Genomic DNA, 14,421 nt, shown 5'->3' with positions numbered 1-14,421 from the left:
TATTACATAAACTATAGGAAATAAGTATGCCCTAAAATCCCAGGACATTGCCATGTTTACCAATATTTTGCAGGACACAACTGCCCAAAGAGGGACTGTCCCTCGCAAAGTGGGACAGCTGGTAACCCTAACCTACGGCAGGTGTGTAATGTGACAGGTACAGACACAAATGTGTGGAGTCCAGGAAACAGTATACACTGACAAGTACACAATGAAAGGAGTAGCTTGCCTGTCACTTTCCCGTTATATATATATATATATATATATATATATATATATATATATATACATATATATAATACACCCTTTCTATCTGTATTATATATATATATATATATATATATATATATATATATATATATATATATATATATATATACACACATGTATACATATATATAATACAGATAGAAAGGGTGATAGAAGTGATATATGTTGATATATACAGACTCAGCGATATCTGCAAATATATATATAGATAGGTCAACGACATTCATAACACCTTGGAGGTACAAATAAACAGGATACCGCCAATTATGGAAGGTGTAACATACCGACACGCGTAACCATGAGGCTGAAAGACCGATAGAATACAGTACCGGAACAGTACAACCTCGAGTAATAGTATGACGATATGAAGGGCCAATTAGTTACCGCTGCGGATGTTGCGGTCCACGTAGGTACTGTGTTCAACTGTGTTTGTGAGTGCCGTAGTCTGTGTATGTGTGTGTTGAGGGTGCCATGTGCGTCTCTGTGTGACTGTAATATGTGTGTGTGTCCACATCGTGTGTCTGTTAGTGCCAACTCTGAGGTAGATCATTACAGTAGGTGTGGGTGTAGCTAGCCGTAGGCATACGGTTACCACCTGTCCCACATTAGGAGGGACAGCCCCTCCCCCTGGGCAGGTGTGTCCTGACATAAAACATTGCAAAGGGCAAATGTCTGAGATTGTAGAACATTATTATCTCCCATATATTATGTAAAAGTTGCATTAAATAGTTATGCCTGTATGTAAGAAACGTAAATGTCACATGCAATATGATAAGTAGCCAATGTCTCACAACAATAGGTATGTATTGAGGATAAAAGTATGTGCTATCCTGTGTACTGACTGTGGCTATGTGTTGGCCTGTAAACACCACTGTGTGTCCCACAAGTGTCCAACAATGGCCATATGAAAAGGTGGCAACCCATGGCAAAGAGGTTCTGTTACCAACACAACTGCAATGACTGCAAATATCTGGGACAGAAATACAAGGGATAGCTGTCATTTAGACATATCCCTTTACATATCGCTGCAATTCCGGAGATATGGAAGCATCAACTTCACCTGCATACTATATTGAAATCAATTAACAGCGGCCCAATGTAAAATCCCATAAAATAAGTCTACTAATTGATAGCTCTTTAATTAGGGACGGAGCCCACACACATATATACATGGAATATGTAGAAATGCAAGCCCCACAAACCTGTATATTCTACGTACACCCACTGACATCCCCCACACTAGAAACTATAGCAATAGAGACTGTAATTACAGCACAAACATCCAGTCAGTCAATTACATCAACATACCTTGTGAGAGACACAATTAAAGGCACCATGCAAAATTGTAGCCGTTGTATAATGGAACAAACGGCGATGTTACAGGTTTTGTTTGCAATAGTCCGTTATCAGATGGTTGGGATGACAGGTACGCCCACATGTAGAACCACATACTCTAGCTGTCACACACAATCCATGGGGGGCATGAATCCAAAGTATACTTGTCTCTACACATAGCAGTTGCAATTACACACAACAAAACACAATACAGGCCATCTCCCCGAAGGTAGGGAAAATGGGCAATGCCCAAGTGGAGAATTCAATTATACCCCACTGTTGCCGCATAATTGGCAAATGGAGTAGCTGCACAGCTGATGTGCAAGTAATTAGTCACTCAGGAACACCAATTGGTGGCAGGAAACCACATGTTACAGGTATCTATGTATATAAGGGCGACTTGCCAGACATTCAAACCATATGCTCATACCATATACCTGTTTAAACAGTGTAAGAGAGATAGAGACGAAAGTCCAGAACGATAACAAGGTATGTAGAACACTCGATATGTAAGTGTATGTATAGCGTGTTTTGTATTAATTACTTAGTGTGTGTATAGCCTGGTTTGCATTAATTAAAAGTGTCCGCAATGCATAAAGTGGGAAAAGGTATTTATGTAGTGATGTCTTGCTGAGCATACTAACGCTTGTTGAAAATGTATGTCCAGCAGTGGGCCACAAGGTACACATTACACACCACAAGGGATGCTACATAAGGGCTTTAAACAGAACAATTCCATACAACCCGCTGTCAGTGGTAGGGTATGTCCAACAAGTACATGCCATAGCAGGGGATAGTATATGTTGATATACTGTCACAGTAGGCATGTGTATGGGCATATAACGACAATGACATGTCTAAGGTGGTCCCGCTGTGCAAGTATGCTTTGCATTATGGGATATTATGTAAAATATGTGTAATGTATAGTATTGTAGGTAGATATGTCAGATATTCTATACAGCATAACAGGCATATTATGCATACCAAAGGTATTGTCTATCGGCATGTACAATAACAGGGTACATATGGCTTGTAGGCATGGACACTGTAATAGCATGGTAGCTAATCTAAATGGATGGGCTACCAACTAACCATGCACAAAGGACATGTAATAGCTTCACAGGTGCATAGTGGGGTACTATGCAGTCTGGCAAGTCTATGTGTAAGCACAACTACAGTGTTCACACCAGTGGCACCTCTCTAGGGTAGTGTTCTGTGAACAGCAGAGCCATGTGTTACCTGCTCCTCTGCAGAGTACAGCCACTGCAGTGATCCCTGGTGTACATGTGTCTCCCAACCACCAAGTGAGGTATCACATGAACAGTGCTACTGAGTGTCCCTGCGTGATGTACATAGGACTCATATTCCAAAGCATGGTGAGTGTCTGTTTTGGGAATGTAACCCTCAAGCACAACCCACTCATCATTGCATGTGTGCACATATCCATGAGCATTTCGCTCACAGTGGCTTTTGCTTATGTCGCATATGTGGAGTATATCCATTAATATTGTTGTAGACATGGACCCTGTCTGTTCAGCAGAGGTCACCCCTGAGTATGTAGTATGCAAATGTGTACAGATGTGGTGTCCATAGTTCTGCCACATACTTTAGCTGTCCGAGCTCAATAAACGTCATGGCGTGTTAATGTTGCAGTATGTAAAGGTGTAGCTGTTGTGCAAGGTACACCCTAAATGGGGTAGTGTACCCTTGAATGTGTGTAGAAGTCTGGAGTTAAGAGGTACAATGGGTGCCTATGTATCAGCTACACAGCCAGTACAGATAAGTGTTGCCACATAGAAGGATATCCACACCACAGTGGCAATATGGTAACCACAGGAGTGGTTGCAACATACGTGTGTTCTACACATACAATGTGACATGTATGTAGAGTACTACCACCTATGTGATAGTCAGTGGGTGAATGGTGTAATGAAGGTGATGTTCATGCACCTTGTGTCATGCAGCTTGAGGCCATGATTTTCATATCAGGTATCTGTCACAGTGACACCCATATGGATGGAGTCAGTATCAGCTGGTGGATCAATCATGGTGCTTTGGATGCAGGGGTTTGTAAAGCTAGGTAGGGTAAGTCCCTCTGTGCTAGCCTGTACCTCAGGGTAGCATATACTGAACATGAGGGGCCCTATGACTGAGGACTGTGGTATGCCAAGTGTAACTGAAATGCAGTAGGTACTATGGTATGCTACCTTTATTTTGTGTGTCTTGTCCATGAGCCACATTGCATAACATCCTGAGACATAGGGTATGATGTGCAGGTGGATGTGTATGTTGTCAATACCAGAATGGAGAACGGTGTTGAAAGGCAATGAGAGGACAATGTAGGCTGTGTGGACCCCCGTACCATCATCAACTACCCTGGTAACTGTATGAAAGGAGTCCACCAGGTGTAGGGGCCATGCTCTGGCCCTAACAATTCCAACCCGGGTGGCATCAAAGGACCGGAGCCCAACAATGTCTCTGACTGACGTCCATGTTGATGTGCCCCATAGCCATGCAGAACAGTCCAGTCAGGTGTGTAGGACTACAGCCCCACTCGTGCATTGTGGCGCCACCTGTGTGGAGTGTGATAACTGTTGCTGTGTGCCATTCAGGGGCCACAATGTCTGATACAAGGCTATTACTGAATATGGTGACCTAGTGGGGAGACATGTCATTCAGAGGTTTGTGGACATCACAGCCTGGGAGTTTGGAAGGTGACATGGGGCCAGTGTCCCAGGACATATAGAGTGCCGGTTAGTACTGTGTAGTTGTGACCGAAGGGACACCACAATGTTCCTGCATGGATTGTGGCCCTGTAGTGAGTGAGAGGGTGTAATGTTAGCATTGAATCCATCTGCCAGCATGTTGCCAACATCACTTGGTTCTGTAATGTTCCTGAGTGACTGTTGCATGTGAGGGCAGATGTGGGTATTGCCATTGACTACTGACATACCACCATAATGCCTTGTGGTACACCCCGGAATGTGTCGCAGTAATGTTTACGTAGCTAGTCTTGGAGTATGTGATGAGGGATTCCCCTGGCCCTACCGAGGCTGGCCAGTGAGCTACCTGACCCATGGGATTGTACACCACTGTGCAACAGCCTCCACCTGTTATTGTAAAGTATGTCCATGGAACTTGATCACCAGAGTGGTGTCTGTTATCTGGTGTGTACCATCATGGCTCTGTGTGGAATAGGATGATCCATGCAGTCGTGTACATGCTAATGAAGTGCACTGGGGTATGTTTCAGTGTTTGTATGTGCATTGTCCATCTGCACGGGTGTAATGACGTTAACTACCGCTGTCATAAGACATCTGTAGTAGGTGTTGTAGTACTCATGTACTGTGTATGCTGTGAAGGGTGTGGTGCCGGGATGTGGCTAACAAGGGTGATTAGCATATGTCCGGAATCCACCAATGAGGGGATAACGCCAGGTATGGAACACCAGTCACATGGTGGTAGTGTTCATGTCAAGGATAATGTTGGTCTTGGAGGTGGTGTGTATGGGTTGATCCAACTGAGTTGAGGTTATGACTCATGGATGTGTCGGTACATGAGTGGCTATCCCAGTTAAGTGTGGGGTAGTGTCAGTCACACATCAGTAGTAGCTCTCTGAGCCCTACTGTCCAGTACACCAACAAATGAGGTCCGGTAACCGTGGGGTTTGTTGTTGAATCTGTAGCTTGTTACAATGTGTATAGCAGTTCCGGACACAGTTAGTTACACGTGGAGCACCTCTGATGCATTGTGCTAAGTAACTAGTCAGGATGTGTGTACAACATAGTGGGATATGGGAACACCTCAGTCGTGGGTGTGCCGGTCCAGGTATGTGCCTGAAAGGTATTGTCTGTCTATAACCTGTCATTGCAGATGTGCTCTGCAGAGCCTAGAGGCAGGTCCCAGTCACTGGAGAGATATTGAAGTGGTGCATTATAAGGTGTACCTTGGCTGTGTGCGTCACAGAGGAAGTTGCAAGCATTGTGTCACATGACCCCATGTCTTGCTTGCCAGTTCCCATTCTATTGATGACTGTTATTGGAAACTGTGCAAGACAGGCAGTAGGGAAGCAGCAAGAGCCTTACATGTGATCTGTACTCCCAGGGCTGACAGGTGCAGGTCATCTGTGCCAAAGTATTGTGTTTGACAAGGTCAGTCAAAGAGGACAGATACCAGATGCCTGTGGAATGACAGCGGAAGCATAGGCAACTGTTGAAGTGACACAGTCAGTCATTGTACAGTGGTATCAGGTCCGGATGAATTTATAATGCTCCCCAGGGCTTGGCCCACACGTTCAGGGCTACAAGACTGGTGAGCTATTGCATGTCGCTGCACACGTAGTCTGTGAAGTGGCATCTCAGTGCAGTCACACTAACATGGAGAATGACAGTCAATTCATACCTGGTGAGGTGTGGCATGGGTGCATAGGTTATGTTGCAGAACCAGTTTTCCGACAGCAAGATGTAAGCGACTATTGCCTTGTGTAGCCTGTTGTGTGGAACTGCAGTGTGATTGCCTACAGAGTCAACTATGACTGGTGTGTTGTGTATGTTATAACACCCTACTGGCTGTATGTGATGGGCACACATGAGTCTGTGGGCTATACGTTGGTGACGTTGTGTTCCATGATGGGGGCTGCCTCTGGTACCTACACAAAGTATGGAGAGGTACTGCACAAGTTGTCCTCGTATGTGTGGCCTGTGGTGGAGATCATGTGAGACTATGTGATGAGTGGGGTGTGTTGCGAATGTTACACATCCCCACTTGACTGTCAGGTGCAGTCAGGGTTGGTGACAGCATTACCCCCAGCAGGGCTGCATAAGTGCATCCCCCACAGGCTGTAGTGTTGTATCTTGGGAGGTGAGCATTGAATGTGTACATGAGACAATTGCTCTATTGCCACATGTATGACATATCCATCATATAGACAGGCAATAGCACTGGTATGTGACAGCTGGACATGAATGTATATACAACCATGTCTCACAGGATATGTGAGTTACGTGTGTACAACAGCTGTTGTACTGTAAGCAAGCTGGAAATTTGAGGACAGCCAGTGTACCTATGGGAAATGGTGTGGAATGGGTGCTATATTAATCAGTAACTCGTGACATGCTCACAAGTTCTAAACAAGTGCTTAGCATGAACATACAATACAGATAGGGTGTTGGATAATATCAACCCACAAGTGGTGATGACAGTCATAATGGGTGGCACTGCACTATAACCCTGCTGAGTATGGTCTGCATGTCCATGAACCATTATCAATGTAGATGTTAGCAGTACAGATGTACAAGTCAGTACGGATGTTTGATTACAAATATCTTTGTATGTCACAGGAGTGTTCTACCAGTGGCCTGTTGACAGACTCACAACTACAAAAGGTGTCAGAGTGACATGTGCATATCACACCAATGCCAGCTACAGTAAAACAGGGTTAATGTGTTGTACTCCACCCTCATTGTAGCCCATACCACACAGACAAATGTTAGGCATCTGTGTATGTAATGATGTGAATGGCCATGACCTATGAGCAATAGCTGTGTCAATGTTGTGAACAACATATAGAACGGGCTGTGTGGGTGAGGTGTGTGACATATGTGCACATTCTGATGGATGATATCAGCATTGTCACCACTAGGTGAACATCCCTGTACCCATTAACTACCAACTAGGCTGTGGTCAACATTATGGACACTGTGTAAGGGATGGTGCTGTGCAGTACACCTCCCTGACTTGGTGACATCTCCAGGTCCCGTAGGTAGTCATACGAGGTACCCATGTCATGACAGGGTGCCATCTATGAGCATGGAGATCATTGGACAGGCATACACAGCACTCGGGTGACCAATATTGGAACACATATCACCTTTAAGGGGTAATGGCCATGCGTGGATGGGTGATATCAGCCTTCACAATCCTCACCTCCACTATGCAGCATGCTGTCTACCTTGCATAAAGACATCTGCTACACCATAATGACGGACATGCTACGTGTCCATATCCTGATCTGAAAGACATACGTCATGGACAGCCACCATCCTAATACTAGGATTGCCACATGCTGGACAGATCCCTGTGCCATACTTGTGACATGCTCCTGCCATACCATGCAACCCTGTCCATCAAAGCTGCACATGTCATCCCAGTCATACATGGTGTGATGGCCGCATGGTAGATGTAGTATCAACTGTCTGGATCAGTAATGTGGCACTGATGCACCTTGCGGTGGCATAATGGCTGTCGGTTACAACTAAGAAACCTTGCCCGTACATGCTATGGTTGATAACCATCCCTGCGAATGACGTCCGACTAGCCATTGTCCCATGTCTATCACATGTGCAACACAGGCGATCCATGGCAGGATGATGAACAGCTGTACAGTGCTGTGTAGATGTATATGGCAAAACACATGCATGTACAGGTTTCCATACGTATGTGTGCATTGTCACTGCTCAAGTCCATTAAGTCTGTGTATGTGTTGATATGTGACATATACACAGCATCAAGGTCAACAGCATTCCCGTGGACATATCCAGGCATGTGCAGATAGGTAAGAACACCAGTGCAGGCAAACAGATATGTCCACATCAAGACAGCATTCACATGGAGTATGAACACTGTAATGAGGTGACACACATATATGGCGATGATATTCACTGCATAACGGGTGTTACATGTGTGTGACACAAACATGTCAGTCATGTCAGTGTCATGATGATTTGCAAAGATAACTGTGCAGATGTACTAGATGTCATAGAAATGTATGTGCAGCAGTATCTCTATACATCTCTGAAACTGTGACCTGTCACCATCATTATGTCTTACAGATAATGCCTCATACACGCCTTCCAGCGTACAGCCGCCAGGAGGATGATGTCCTCATCCCGTACCTCCATGAGAACTATGAGGTGTTGTTCAGCCATGTGCCACAGCATGCCCAGCAGCGGGACGACCTGTGGCAGGATCTTCGCAGGAGTGTGAACGATGTGGGTGGCCATAACCGCACCTACCAGCAGGTGCGCAGACACTGCACAGACCTGATACGACATGCAAAACAGCATGCCACTGCAATCGCCAGGGAACAAGGTGGAACAGGTGGTGGGCCACCAACCCAGCCCCCACTCACACACACTGAGGAGTTAATGGCCAGTCTGGGGACACCATCAGAACAGCATCCACAAACACTAGCTACCATTGTGGACGTGGGTGTCTCCCAACCAATGAGCCTGGAGTTTCCTGGTAACCCAGTACTGCACATATAGCTACTATATCCCATTTACGTGCATGTGTCACTGTACATTATGTAATGAAACAGCATATGCATGGTATGTGGACACACATGCTGCATACTACAGTATGCTACCCTGTGTATGCACACATGTGCATACTATATACTATTGTACAGGAAAATGTGTTAACATGCACAGTTCACCCTGTGGCTGTCATACAGTCATGGATAATGTTCATACTGCTGTGCCACCCCTATATAGGTACCTCTGGCATGCCGCACAGACATGAGTCCATTGCAGGTGAGACTGTCATCAGTATCAGGCATGTAAAAGCATAGATCTATTCGCCATGTGGCCAGTTAACACTTGTACACTTGATGTTCATTTCATTCATGAAATACAGGTCATGTCACCCATCATTCACACAGGCCACCCATGTGCAATATATACAAACAAAATGATACACTGACATGAAACCAGAGTAATTGTCATCGCTACATGTGTTGTCAGCTGTGCATACAACGGTGGAGGTGTTCTACAATGGAGGCATATGTACTATACATTGGAACAACACGTGTGGTACGCAAACAGTACCACACACTGAGCTGTGATATGGGCAGCCGACAGGAGTCACCATTGTGTTATATGCCCCTGCAATGGGTGCACACATTGTGATGTGTCATCTGACATGTCCCAGACATGTAGTGTATTGGCTGCAATAATGTCACACTATCCCATAACCCATACCCCACATACAACCTGTTGTCTGCATAGCCCTGTGCATGGTGACATATCTGACATCTATGGGTGTATGTCATATGGGACAACACAGACATGTGTGATAGATGGCCATTACACACATTTGTCCAACACATGTGCACACATGGCCATGGGGGATGGCCAGAGATACGTAGCCACACAGTAGATGTGATGTGTATACACCCTGTTTCACATTGTCCACACATGGTCCAATTATAGCCTTAGTTGACCGATTATACAGTTGATGTGGTACACTGGACATCCTAAAAGCCTGTGCACAGCCAGTGGAAGTGTCACTGACGTCTACCATATAAGATGTGTTGAACATCATGCCTGTGTCATAGCATGAGAGTAGTCACCTCTACAGCTTCCACAGACATTGACACCACATCAGGCCACAGATACTGTACATTTCCCTTGCTGCTGTAGGACATCACCGTTAGCTGTGCACCTCATGTGTGTGGTACAGCAATGTCAAGTTGAACATGGTGAATTGACAAGTCTGCTATATGTGGACATGGTTGCCAGGCAGCTAAGACTCTGTAGTAGTTGTGCAGGGGTGTCATCAGTAGGTCCTCCAGTGACCAGTCACATGACACAGCATGGTTTGGTCTGTATACATCTCAGCTTCGTAGGTCACAATCTACAGTTATGTCATGGGTATGCATGCAGTCACGGCTATGCAATGTGTACATATTATGCACTGTATAGCAATATAGACACCTCATGATGCCATGCAATGGCAAAGTGTCTGTACTTCACACTGTAGAGCAATGTAGACGGCTCACACTACCCTTCCATGCACATGCACATTTGCTAAACATGCATTCTATCCATAGGGCATACAGACAACACCACAATGTGATGGCCAATACGACTCTGTATATGTCAGGACACCATTGCATCAGACATGTATGCATGTTAATGCACACGTCAGCCGATTACATGTCAAGGTCACGTTAGCCATGTGTACTGTTATCCTGTTCTGGTCTACATGGTGTATCACGGGGATGCATGCATACTACCATGATTGTGTGAACTGCATGGCTACTGATATGACACCTGCTTGCTGTATTGTACACCCCAGGGGGTATGCTTACTAACACTATTAATGTCTGAGCTGCATGCCATCTGTCAAATCACATGCATGGTGTGTGTGTGTGTGTGTGTGTGTGTGTGTGTGTGTGTGTGTGTGTGTGTGTGTGTGTGTGTGTCTGTGTGTGTCTGTGTGTGTGTGTGTGTCTGTGTGTGTGTGTCTGTGTCTGTGTGTGTGTCTGTGTGTGTCTGTGTCTGTGTCTGTCTGTGTCTGTGTCTGTGTCTGTCTATTGTAAGTTAGAGTCTTTCTTTGCATTCACATGTGATGTAGGTGCGTTACCCTCCTGCAGTCCATCTGACGTTACTGTCCCCACAGATACTAGCAGTGATGAACATATGCATGAGGTACAGGCATGGTTGTCAGGGGCTGAATCTGTGCCAATGGTTGCCATCCCAGCTATGTCCCCCTCTTCCCCGCACATAGTTCTGCTGCCAAGACATACCGCATCACCAGTGGCCATAGAGGAAGGACAGTCAGCATCTGTTAACGTGGAAAAGGAATGTGTGGTGGCTACAGAAGGTGTGTCTCCACACCGTGGTTTCAGTGTAATGTCTGCAGATGTGCCACACAGGCATGTGACCAGTGTTGCTCGTAGGAGGACCTCTGGCAGACATGCACTTGCAGGACAGAGCACAGCAGCTGGTATCACCAGAAGCATGTTCCAGACTTTAATGGCGGCACAGGCATGTGCTGAATGGCAGAACAGAGAAGGGCAGAGGCTGCAGAGGGCTGCTATCCGTACCCTAAATGACAACATCCAGACATTGGCAAATGCTCAACAGCAGATTGCTGATGTTCTGGACAGGCGATTGGTTGACATGGTCAGAATCCTTGACTGTGGCATGGCAATCCGCGAGCGTGAGCTGTCTGTGCTGGAACTTCTGGTAGGAGTGAGGCATAGGCCATGGGGACATAGGCCAGCTACACCACCTAGTGCAGGTTGACGTGAACGTGCCACCTCACATACCTGCTCCCATAGTGCCGGTAGCAGTAGCAGTGCAGCTGGTGCTACGCTGTCCACACCAGGACACAGCAGGCCACATTGTTGTGGCCCTGGATGTTCCCAGCTGGGACACGGTTCCAGTGGACATGTGTCTTTGGACAGTAGCCAATCTGTACCTCTGTCTGGTAGTGCCCGTGCAACCCTTGGCAGGCACAGGTCACGTGGCCATGGCCAGACACAGTGAGCAGTACAACCTGGTCTGTACAATCTGGAGCTGTCAATAATACCCCTGTGTAGGCCTCACAAAAGGCAGAACTGTGTGCACACATACACGCACACAGCAAACACATCTGTAGGGCACCACAACACTCACATACATACTGAACAGACATGTCCAATCATATCATCAGCCCTTACCCACACACATGATGGCACCCATTGGTGCAGCCTATGCCCCTGGCACACATTATCACCTTGTGCATATGATGATGCCTGTGTCACATCCCTGTCATCCACACCATCGGTGCAGAGACATGCTCAAATGGTCTGATGCATAGGGTGAACAGAATAGTGAGATGTGTATATTACATTAGGTGTGTACGACTAGTGAGGAAAGTGTATATTACATTAGTTGTGTAAGAATGGTGAGAGACGTGTATATTACATTAGTTGTGTACTGTTGACACACACCAGACATACCATGTAGTACAGGTTTAGCATGCATTGTTATATGTGCACAACCATGTAGTACAGGTGTAGCATGCAATGTTATATGTTCACAGTATGTGTCTCGGTAACAACAGTAACAGCATGTTGGTACTGATGCCCTGGTTCCCTCCTTATGGTCTACTTGCATGTGCCTACAGGTAGTAGTGTTTGCAGTCTCCCATGTGTAACTGTGGAGTACTCACAGGCATATATGGCAATCTCAGCATGGTATACGTAGCCTCAACCAGACAGCTGGAAAGTCCAACATACCACAGATGTCCACACATATACTGATCCAGCAACCTGTGTGCAGTTTTATAGACTACAGTGGCTAGAGACGTGACATCCATACCAGGTCACATCACAGGTATGTTGACATGGTGCAGGGGTTGTACACAGCGGTCTGGGCAATGATAACGTTAGAGGCCACTTGATAGCATGAGGCCTCACTGTGTAGCAGTAATACCCTGCCACAGTACAGGGACATGCCCACACTCACGGGGTCGACAACACTATAACGCACAACCCATAGTGTTGAGGTGAGGACACTTGCCTATGTGGTCATCACCCTCACAGTACTGTGCACCCACACAACGTGACACAGAGAAGGGAAATGTACAGGTAGCCAGTACGGCTGAGACCGATGGCATCAACAGGGTAGTAGACTGCATCACCATGAGGGGTTGGGATCCTGTGTGTTCTGTATGGTAGCATACACCCTCACTCCATGCACCAGACAGCCATACATACACACACACACACGCACACACACACACACACACACACACACACACACACACACACACACACACACACACACACACACTGTGGAGACCACAACTGTCATACACATACGGATAGCTGTTGTGTATGATACACACACCACACCTGCCTACGTCTTGCTTTCCACACTGCAGTATGTACAGATGTCTACAACAGTGTACAGGGGTGTGTCACAATTGGGATGTATTCCCCACCATATGTGGCATATATGTTCACACATGCAAACACACATGGCAGTACTGTGAATGATACACCTGCTATATGATGATACATTTGACAGACATGCAGCAGTATTGGCCGCATTATGTGTACCAATGCTATGTCCAGCAATTATGCTGCTATATGCACACGGGAGGATGCAAGTGTTACAGGTGTTGAGTGACGTACAGTCTGTAACACCTGACCACTGTGTAGGTTTTATGTCTTCACTGTCAGGTAACAGTAACATAGCATACTGTTTGCACATGTAATGGTATGATGGCGTGTGACACACCTGTGAGCCATACCCGGCGAACATCCATCTACACAGGTGGATCACCACTTTACGTACACACATCCATCCATACCTGCCGTACATCCTACCGTACTGTCAGTATGTCACCATTTAGGGAAGACAGAACCGGAACAACACACCAGACTAGGTTCAAAAGCAACACCGAGTTGAATAAAAGTTAAATGAAAAGCAGCAACTCTGCAAGTCAGTTCTATGCGATGCAGGTACTTGACCTGTTCCCAGAGCAACACAAGTTTGAATGAAAATCTTGAATAACAAGGCAGTCAATCTGCAAATCAGTTGTAAATAGTATAGGCACAAATACCATAAAAAGGTGTAGTCCCAACTTAGAAATGCAAGCTCCTTCCTCAAATAAACGAAGGTAGATGCGAAGAATTCACCACAAAAAGCTTTAATCCACAGATGTAAAACGCCAACAAATACAAAACACCAAGCGCTTTCGCCTGGACACTTCCAGGCTTTTTCAAGGTTAAAAAACTGTTATGGCCAGTCAGTATTTATACATTTAATAATCGGCCAATTAAGCTGTTAAATTGTTGATTAATTCAAACGGAACAATCACTTCTTAAAGTGCAATGGTGCAAACGTTGTTACTAACATTTTACTCATTTAAGCAAAGTGTGCTAATAGAATTATACATAGAAATATAAAATGCATAACTGCATAAAATTTCAGTCATTGCTACATGAGCATATAAAAATATAATTATCTTTCTTTGGTTCATTATGAATCAAAATACATAATTAACTAACTGTTCTACATGAAATAATTTTGTTCTAAA

Source organism: Protopterus annectens, chromosome 2.part0, assembly GCF_019279795.1.
Source record: "Protopterus annectens isolate FY-2018-M chromosome 2.part0, PAN1.0, whole genome shotgun sequence".
NCBI classification, from domain to species: domain Eukaryota; kingdom Metazoa; phylum Chordata; order Ceratodontiformes; family Protopteridae; genus Protopterus; species Protopterus annectens.
Note: the sequence above shows the minus strand (reverse complement) of the source record.